An 11274-nucleotide genomic window follows, 5' to 3' on the forward strand; every position below is an offset into this window, starting at 1 on the left:
GATGGGCAAATGTGGAATTTCTCCATGAATCCATGCCTGGTGAAAATATTCACTCATCACTAATATGCAAGTGAATGCCAGCTGAACAGTAGATAAATGTGTACTACTTGAGCTGTTGGAGGTAAGAGCAGTGAATTAAAGAAAAGGAGCAACCGAAGTTGGTATCAGCTGAGTATCTACTGTACAGCAGACTTAAAGGACCTAGGGTGGCTGAAGGACAAGGGGGCCTGAGCCACAGGGTCTCCTGTATGGTAGCCCCCTCACAGGCAAGTAATATTTGAGATTACTATAATACTATAATCTATTATTCCATCTATTTGGCCTCTTTGTTCTCATAGAAATAGGGAATGGCCATGAAATAGGCTAAATGTTTAGCAGCATGACGGCCACTGACACCTGGGCCCACCGGAAGTTTTCCTGGTATCCTGGTGGGCCAATCCGACACTGCTTACAGATGTTCAGACCACCAAGGCCTGGGCCTGGCAGGATTTTAGAGGGTGGCATGTCGCCCAATCACATCCACATTGGTTCAGAAACACTGGGGATGCAATAGTTTTTAAAAATTCCTGTGCACCTATCCCCAGTGCTCCAGACACGATGAATAAAATTTGTGCATGAATAAAGGGGAGGGAACAGGGGCGACGAATGACAGCAGGCCTAGGGGCACCCGTTATTTTAATCCGGCCCTACTGATGTCCAGGTGTGCCTCCCAGAACTAACAGCCACGAGAGAAGATAAACTATAATGACACAAATGGGGACACCACAAGAAAATTGTCTCCATTAAAGATTCCAGCTTTATATTAGATAGATTCCCTAGCAACATACTTTCCAGTGAAAAGGTAAATTGAAAAAATGAAATTAAAATGGCTATGCTGTAGACCTCTTCTAGTTTTCTATGGAGGTTCCTTCTGTCAAAATATAAACCATATGAAATTCTGGGGCTGAGCCCCATGTCCTGGGGGGCCCTGGGAAAATGTCATTTTTACCGATTTATTAAAACTCCCTGATTTACAATATTTTAAGTAGGCTATTGGCATTATTACATAAATGTGTACTTGCGAGAAGGCACATTTATATGGGACAAAATATATAGACCATTAGGAAATTGGGGGGGTGTAGTAAGGAAAAATATGTATTCTTTATTTCAATCAATCATAGCCAAATTCCTTTTATCTCTTAACACTTAAACAGTACTAGATCCACAATTTATAATCTCAGCAGTTAGATAACAGCAAGATGACAGATGTAGAACTATTAGGAAGGACTCTCTTGCATCTCTAATTAAGCTCTGTTTGCCTAGTTTGGCACAAAAGAGGCCTCATCTTACTGGTGTGCTTAAAGGGAAAATATACCCACTTTTATATATGAGCTCCTTCAGGTGCATTTACTGTTAGGGATGTAGCGAACTGTTCGCCGGCGAACTAGTTCGCGCGAACTTCGACTGTTCGCGTCCGCCGCAAGTTCGCGAACGTCGCGCGACGTTCGCCAATAGGCGTTCGCGTCAAAATCGTTCGACCATTTGACCATTCGATCGCTAAAATCGAACGATTTTCGTTCGATTCGAACGAAAATCGTTCGATCGAACGATTAAAATTCTTCGATCGTTCGAATCGAACGATTTTCGGATGTTCGAAGTTCGCAAACAGTTTGTGAACAGTTTGCCGAACGGCGTTCGCGAACACATACTCGGCGGTTCGCTACATCCCTATTTACTGTATATAAAACATGCATAAACACTGGCCGAAATCAATTTAATTTTTTTATTATACAGAGCTAATTCCTCTAATTGAGAGGCAACCATGATGGTCTGCCTCTGACTCCAAAAAGATTATTTTCTCACCCTTCCCCTTGGCTGACCAAGTCCCCCTTCACCGTGTACCATGTTGACATGATGGATTCCAGGACTTGAAGTCCTTGTGCTATGTACTTCTTGCCCATCCCTGTCTCCATTCACCCTTCCCTGTACAGTGAAATGCAGGCAATTACCCCACCCATGACCTAATTTATTGTATTGTATTTATTTATTCATTGGCAGGTGTAAATGATGAGACATGGTGGAGGTTGAACACATTCTCTGGAAAGCAGAGGAATGTCAAGTCCCACAATCCATCATTCCAACATGGAGAAGGTGAGAAGGGATTTAGTCACCTTTTTGACATGAGACCAACTCAATGAATGGGGGAAGGGTATTATTGCTATCTGGACAGATTACACTGGCCTAGCTATAAAGAGAAAAGAAAAATAAATGTAGAGAAATAGTGCATAGAGCCTGTGTCTGTAATCTGTTACCTAGTAACCAGCTGTTCAGTGATCTCAGTGCAGCAGGAAGTGACACAGTAGCTAGTGAGTGGCTGGCAGGAAGAGGAAGTCACAGATGCTGGCAAAAGAGAAAAGCCTGGCAGAGAGAACCACATGGTGGACAGGAAAAGAGACCAGAGAGCTGCCGGTGGGCCCAGAGGGCTGAGAGGCTCCACCAAAAGCAGACATTTGGATCAGGATGGCACAGAGAAGCCACATACTGTGTCTGGAGCCTGGAGGGACAGATTGTGAAAGGAATCCAGACTGGAGGAACAACCAGCAGTAGATTCCTATCTGGCTGGTAGTCGCACTGTATGTCTGAATGTGCTGGACTCGCCTGAAGCAGGTCCGGACTGAGAATTAAAATAGGCCTTGTCATGTCAGGTACACAGAGGCCCAAACAGCCCCCACCAGCCCACTAAATACTGACTTTCTATTGCACCTTACAGCAGCCCCTCTGGCATTTGGCAGAACCCACAGATTGCTAGTCCAGGCCTGGCCTGACACTGTAAAGCATCCAAAGAGCAGTTGGAATGAGTATTGATATTTAAAGTGATAGTGTAATAAAGGAGCGCTTGAAGATTTCTACAGATTTGTATTACTTGGACTGTGAGGAGCCATCCATTTCTTTAAAGGACTTAACCAGTTATTGAGTCAGACAGATTGCGTGAGCAAGTTAGTTAGTGAGGCCAAATTGCCACCGGTTAGGAGTGCTGCATGTAGTAGTTTCCGATTTATTTTAGATAAACATTTATTCCGTTTAACCAATACTATGGGGCAGATTTATCAAGGGTCGAAGTACAACTTCGAAATTCGACCATTGAATAGGCTTGTTCGATATTCGAAGTCGAATTCGTAGGATTTTTAACATCGTACGATCGTACTATGAATCTAACAATTCGAACGATTTAATTGTACGATCGTACGATTTCACTTCGACTTCTAAAAAATTAGCCAAATGTTGGCTATATGTTCTGGGAGGTCCCCATAGACTAACATAGCAATTCAGCAGGTTTAAAGTGGCAAAGTGTCGAAGTTTTTTTAAAGAGACAGTACTTCGATTATCAAATCATTTCACTTCGAATCAAAGTCGAATTTGGCCTATTCAATGGTCGAAGTACCCAAAAATTACTTCGAAATTCGAAGTTTTTCAATTCAAATATTCGCTTTGAATTCACTTCGACCCTTAGTAAATCTGCCCCACAGTGTTATTAATGTATTTCTAGCGGGCCACCCATATGTGCATTGCTGGATCCCACTAGGTGGAGGCCCTGCGCTAGTAAGTACCAGGTACCCAGTCTCTCCCAATACCACTGAGGAGTGGCTCAGGTTTGTCCTGTGCCATCAGGTAAGCGCCACACGTGGAGTCTAACACCGACAAAGGAGTGTTGAAAGGGTTACAGAAACTAAAAATTAGAAAGATAATAGAAGTTGTAAAAGTGATGCTTGTTTCCAATACCCCAGTTAGAGTCTGCCCATGAAACAAAGCATATCCTTTTCCATTTATATTCCACAATTAAAACAAATATACAGCATTGCATTTACAGTATTAAATACAGTTATATATTATCACCGTACAACAGGCCTGGACTGGGAGGCAAAATAGGCCCTGCCATTCCAAGTACACAGATGCCCAAACAGCCCTCTACCAGCCCACTATATTGTAACTTTCTATGGAAACATACAGCAGCCCCTCTGGCATTTGCCAGAACCCACAGATTGCCAGTCCGGTTGCTGGTTGCGCCAAGCTTCTTTACAAACATTCATGGGTATATACAATAATGTATGTAGGAAGCAGGACATCACCGCAGGTTATACCTTTCAGCTTTGATTTACATGATATGCCCCATGTTTCAGTCCTACAAATGCCTCCTTATTCAATGCTGTGTTTAATAAAGGTCCCCTTGTTGCGGAAACATGTAGTGATTCATCATCCAGTCTCATTGCAGGTAAATAGGCCAAATGTGCCATCCAATGCTCGGCAAAGAAGAACATGCACTAGAAGGAGTTTTTTTTCACATCCAGAGCTAGTCAGTATAATGTCACTTTAAACAGGAATATTACAGGCATTTAATGTTCATTTCTCACAGTCAAAGGTTTTGTTCAGATTTGGAATATTTCCTAATTGTTTAGCCGGCTGAAAGCCCAGCATGGAATCCAAAAACATATTTATTTGATTCTGCTGGTAGTAGTGAATCCAGCTCATTAGTGTCCCTCATTTGTCACCCAAAAGCAGCAGGCTATGATAGTGTGAACCAAATATGATAAATAGTCTGTAGTTATTCCAGGCTGAAAATAATGTGCATTTAGTACCTGGAGTAGGTTGTATTGTCCTTTAAAATCATAATCTCAGCCTGGTACTCTCAATCTTCTTTAGGAGCAGCGAGGCATCTTAATAATAGTGTCCATGTTAGGTCAAATGAATACGAGCAGATCATATTTTACTTGCTTTTACTCCTGTACACATCATACAATATAAATTCAGTTATTTCTCAGAATGGTTCTTACATAAAGGCGGTCATTTTATCGATAAAGCAAATATGAACCAAACACTGTACTTGTAGGCCTACCTATTGTTATTAGGTGAAGATGTTATACATAAGGGCTCATTTCTTATAGCAGGCACACTATCATTGTATAATGGTAGGGTTTGTGCCAATGCCAAAAAATAAAAAAATGATTAATAATTCAAAAGCAAATATTAAGTAAATCTTGGAGGATATACTCACAGTTCAGCCCAGTCCCAGGGTGCAAGTCCAAGACAACATTTCAAAAAAGAGATGTGAGTACCTCCAACAATAATAAATCAATCAGTTAAAAATTTAAAAATGTATTAGGACATAAGAGACAAGACCTAACGCGTTTCGTGCCTACTGGGGCACTTACTCATAGGCTTACACTATCATTGTACCCATGATGCACCTTGTCCCTGCTCTTTTTATGCAGCAATTTACTGTACTGTCTCTGGTTTGAGGAACGAAGGCTTGCACCTGACTTCGAATAGTGCACTTGTGGGCACAGGTAGGAATGTGGGTTGTTGCTGGGGATTTACATTAATATCCTTGACTTGTGCACAATTTATGAAGAGCAAGATGTACTACTAGCGCACCAAATGCATCCAGAGTCCTGTATTTACTTGTTTGTGTCAGGCTTTGAGTACAGGACTCCTGAACAACTCATTTAACTTTGTATAGAGTCCTCTGTGGATTGCTCAAGGGGTAGGAGTTAAAGGGCATGTAAAGGCAAAAAACATAAAATCCCATTTTACTTTCTTTAATGAAAAAGAAACCTATTTCCAATACACTTTAATTAAAAAATGTGTACCGTTTTTATAAGAAACCTGACTGTATGCAGTGAAATTCTCACTCCATTTACTGCTGTGGATAGGAATTGTCAGATGGTCCCTAACTGCTGAGCAGGGAAACAATCATACTTATGAACAGCAGGGGGAGCCCCCGCCTTACTTCCCAGCCATGCAGAACTCAAGCAGCTTTGTTTATGACGACCCCTAAGCAGCCCAGACCACACTGAGTATGTGCACAGTCTTAGTCTTGCAAAGATGTTTAACAAAGTTACAAGATGGTGACCCACTGTAGCCAACTTTGAAAGCATAAATTATTTGTTTGATTAGGCTTGTGGTGCAGTAAGTTCATCTTTATATTTAGTATACAAAATTCAGCATTTCTAGCCTTATTCTATTTTACATGCCCTTTAATGATAAGTATTTGGGGTTAGGGATACAATTTTGTGCCCTTTAACCCATTTTAAATCTCTGTGGCCTTTTAGTTGTTGGCAAGAACAATTTCCATCATTGTCAGCCTATGAAAGGCAACTAGATATGACATTCAGCTGAAAGACCTGACATGCAACACTGTGTATATTTCTCCTTCAATCCATGTATCTAGTAAACCAATGGAATTCCCAGTATATTGAATTTGTTGGGCCTATTAATATTACTAATTCTCTTTTGGTATACAGGTATGGGATCCATTATCTGGAGAAACCCGTTATCCAGTAATCTTCGAATTACAGAAAGGCCGTCTCCCATAGACCCCATTTTATCCAAATCAAAAATATTTTTAAAAAAATATTATTAGACTTTTTCTCTGTAATAATAAAACAGGACCTGGTAGTCCAAGCTAAAATATAATTAATCCTTTTGGGAAGCAAAATCAAGTTTATTTAATGTTTCCCTGATTTTCTAGTAGACTTGTGAAGGTTTGAAGATTACAGAAAAGATTTGTTACCTGGAAAACCCCAGTTCCCCACTTTCTTGAAAACATGTCCCATACCTGTACCAATATAAAAGGGTAATTTTGTAAATTTCTACTGATTTATAGGTAAATATGGTGCACATGGTGGCCACTTCTCCTCATTTATTTTAAAGGGACACAATACTTCAATTGGTTGTTGACCTTTCAATTAACTTTAAGGGGCAGATTTCCTAAGGTTCGAGTGAATTTTCGAAGTACAAAAAGTTCGAATTTCAATGTAATTTTTTGGATACTTCGACCATCGAATAGGATACTACGACTTCGAATTTACTTCGATTCGAAGTAAAAATCGTCAGAATATTCGACCATTTGATAATAGAAGTACTGTCTCTTTAAAAAAAACTTCGACTTCAATACTTCACCAAATTAAACCTGCCGAATTGCCATGTTAGCCTATGGGGACCTTCTACAAACGTTTTTAAAGTCTTTACACATCGAATAAAAATCCTACCTTAAAACCGCTAAACTCGTTTGAATTGTTCGATCGTTCGACCATAGGATTGCCAAATTTGCTGAAAAAACGTTAAATTCGTTATTTGAATTCAAAGTTTTTTAATTTGATGGTCAAATTTCGAAGTTTTTTGTACTTCGCAATTCGACCCTTGATAAATCTGCCCCTAACATGTATAGAGTGATATTTTGAGACATTTGCTTTTAATTTTTTATTATTTGTCGTTTTTGAGTTATTTAGCTTTAAATTCAACAGCTCTCCAGTTTGCAATTTCAGCAGTCTGGTTGCTAGGGTCCAAATTACCCTAGCAACCATGCATTGATTTGCATGAGAGGCTCGAATATGAATAGGAGAGGGCCTGAATATAAAGATGAGTAAATAAAAGTATCATTACCAATAAATGTGTAGCCTTACAGAGCATTTGTTTTTAGATGGGGTCAGTGACCCCCATTTCAATGCTGGAAAGAGTCAGAAGAAGAAGGCAAATATTTAAAAACATTAAAAAATATTTAATGAAGACCGATTGAATAGTTGCTTGGAACTGAGCAAGTTAAGTTAAAGGTGAATCACCCCTTTGAACTAAGTTTGCTTCCACTTTATGTATCATATCAATAAACATAGTGTATTGTGGGCAGACTGTGTACCAAAGAGAATGTTCTCACACAGCAAACTGTATATAGACAGGGCCGGATTTACATTGTGGGCGCCCCTAGTACTAGAACACTTTCTCCTAACATTTTGGGCTCTTATAAAAGAAAACCATGATCATGCTAGATTGCAGAAAATCATTGCAGTAATGTTCATGAATTGCAGCTTCTCTGCATTTTCAAGCCATTTGAGGAGTCAGAGGAGACATTTTTGGAATTTGGAGGAAAAGAAGACCAGTGCCCACAGGCCTAAATATAGCATATACTTCTCATTGATTTCTGTAACATCTCAGTAGATCAGAACTGATAATGCTTTTCACCTGATGCCTTAAAGCTCAACAAATAATTTTATAAAATGAACTGCAGGGAATATACAGGATTAAGACACATACTACTTTTCTATATTTCTATATTCTATATTAGGCTGTAGATAACGAGGTCGAATATCCACAGACAAATGGTTAACACTTAAAGCGAGACAATTACTTTTGAATAAGCGCAGCACATGCTGATCCTCTGAGCTGCTCTAACAGCGAAGCACAACATGGGATTTCTTTTAAATACACACACATATCTCTATTTTGTGAGAATTAGCTTTCATTTGACTAATTATCTATGCAAAGGGAGTGACGTTATTACAGCAAATGAGGTGAGTTCGATTAAGAAGATTCACATTCTGAATATACTTGGCGAGAATGTAGCTTTTTATGAATTGAAATTTATAGCATTTTGATAAATTTCATGTTTCGGAAATTTTAATAAACACGTTAGATTTAGCTGAGAATAATATTTCTGATCTTTTCCTTACAGGGTTATAAGTTAGGGATGCACCAAATCCACTATTTTGGATTCGGCCGAACGAACGAATCCTTCACTAAAGATTCAGCCGAATACCGAACCGAATCCGAATCCTAAGGGAAGTGGAAAATATTTTTTACTTCCTTGTTTTGTGACAAAAAGTCACGCAATTTCCCTCCTCGTCCCTAATTTGCATATGCAAATCAGGATTCGGATTCGGTTCGGCTGGGCAGAAGGATTTGGCCAATTCCGAATCCTGCTGAAAAAGGCCGAATCCTTGCCGAATCCCAAACCGAATCCTGGATTCGGTCTATCCCTATTATAAGTACTTGGTATACAGTGAGCAGAACCGCAATGGAAGGCAAGATATTCAAATAACGCCACCTAACCATTATTATTATTATACTTAGGAAGGATATACTAGTTATCTTTTATCAATTGAAAAGGAATATACTATGTGCCTGTTTACTTTAGTCCATTTTCCGTAGAAACAAACTAAAACTCAAGAACCCATAGCTTAATGTTTCCATAGAACATTCTTTGTTTGCATTTGTACAAACTACCGTTGATTTGTATTATGCTATACAGGTATGGGATTCATTATCCAGAAAACCATTATCTAGAAAGCACCGAATTATGGAAAGGTCGTCTCCCTTAGACTGCATTATAATCAAATAATCCGGATTTTTAAAAATGTATTTCCTTTTTCTCTGCAATAATGAAACAGTACCTTGTACTCGATCCAAACTGAGATATAAATAATTCTTGTTGAAAGCAAAATCAGCCTATTAAGCTTATTTAATGTTTACATGATTTTCTAGTAGACCTAAGGTATTAAGATCCAATTTACGGAAAGATCCGTTAACCTGACAACCCCAGGTCCCGAGCATTCTGGATAACAGGTCCCATACTTGTACTGTACATTCAAAAATGTTCAGGTTCAATGGTGGAACTCTTTCCAACTGCCAAACTATACCTGTGTAATTATTGCTGCCACTATAGGAAAAACAAGCAATAGCTATTGAACACGGTAGGCCTGGGACCTTTGGCACACAAGGAAAGAAGGCTAATACTGAAGGAATTCCACCACATCCTTTTTAGAAGATCCAGAGGGTGGAAAAGGTTATGTTATGCCTAAACTAAAGCCATGGACTACCTATTATTATTATTATTATTATTAACATGTATTTATATAGCACCAACATATTGCTTAGCACTGTATGGGTAAAGATTTCAGCTGGGCAAACAAAATTATCATTGGCGTATGCTTCAACCCACCCAGTATAAGTGATGAGAATGAGAACCAGCTGCTATTACAAATTGAGGCAGTTCACAGCGATATCAATTTGTAATTATAGATGACTTCAGTTATCCAGATATTGAAGAATAATGGGGTTGTCAAGTCAGAATAAGCTAGCAAGTTTGTTAATAAATGAAATATTTATTTTAGGTAGTCAAAGAAGCTATTAGGAAATGACTCTCTTTTGGACCTGGTAATAACGAATAATACTGAACTCATCTCTAACATTTGTATGGGTGAGCATTAGGGAATAGTGATCATAACACTCCTTTGAGAATTTGTTGCAGATGCAATTCTATAATGGAGTAACTAAAATTAAATTATTGACGTGCAAACTATGCCAGTATAAGGGCATCTCTGCAACATATTAACTGGGAAACACTCTCCACAGAGTTAGACATGGAAGGAAAATGGTATGTTTTAGGGCAGAGACAGACAGGGAGATTTAGTTGCCCAGAGAATAATCTCCTCTTCCCTGAAAAGCCTTCCCACCAGCTAGAATGGAAATCATTAGCGGGGTGGCACTCCGAGCGCTTAGTTTTCCAAAGTCGCCTGAAGTTTCCTCGTGAGGTAACTTTGGGCGATTTCACAAAGCGAAGCGATCCAGGTATCATCCTGCCGGCGATTCTAGCCGGCGGTAAGGCTTTTCGAAGACATTAGTCGCTCGAGGAATCTCAATGAATCTTCGCGTCTGTCTCTGTCCTTGAAATGCTGCTTAATAAATGTCAGTATATTGCCCTTGTAAGCAAGGAATGTCATTGCAAAGCAAAACCTAACCAAAAAGGTAAACAAAGGTCCAGGACTGGATGGATAAACAAATGGCTGAAAGATAGATGACAAAGAGTTGGAGGTAAATTAACATTTTCTAATTGGACCAGTGTTGTTAGATCTTTTTGTCTTAACTTGTTTATTAATGACCTGGAGGTGGGCATTGAAAGTACTGTTTCTATTTTTGCAGATGATACTAAATTGTGCAGAACTATAGGTTACATGCAGGATGCTGCCACTTTGCAGAGTGATTTGTCTAAGTTGGGAAACTGGGCAGCAAACTGGAAAATGAGGTTCAATGTTGATAAATGCAAGATTATGCACTTTGGCAAAAATAATATAAATGCAAGTTATACACTAAATGGCAGTGTGTTGGGAGTTTCCTTAACTGAGAAGGATCTAGGGTTTTTTGTTGTAGCTACAGGTATGGGACCTGTTATCCAGAATGCTCGGGACCTGGGGCTTTACAGATAACAGATCTTTCCATAATTTGTATCTTCACACCTTAAGTCTACTAGCAAATCATGTAAACATTAAATAAACCATTATGCTGGTTTTGCTTCCAATAAAGGTTAATTATATCTTAGTTTGGATCAAATACAAGGTACTGTTTTATTATTACAAAGAAAAAGGAAAAATAATTGGATTATTTGGATAAAATTGAGTCTATGGGAGACAGACTTTATGTAATTCAAAACTTTCTGGGTGTCCAGATAGCGGATCTCATACCTGTAAT

Source organism: Xenopus laevis, chromosome 7S (genome assembly GCF_017654675.1).
Source record: "Xenopus laevis strain J_2021 chromosome 7S, Xenopus_laevis_v10.1, whole genome shotgun sequence".
Classification (NCBI taxonomy): Eukaryota; Metazoa; Chordata; class Amphibia; order Anura; family Pipidae; genus Xenopus; species Xenopus laevis.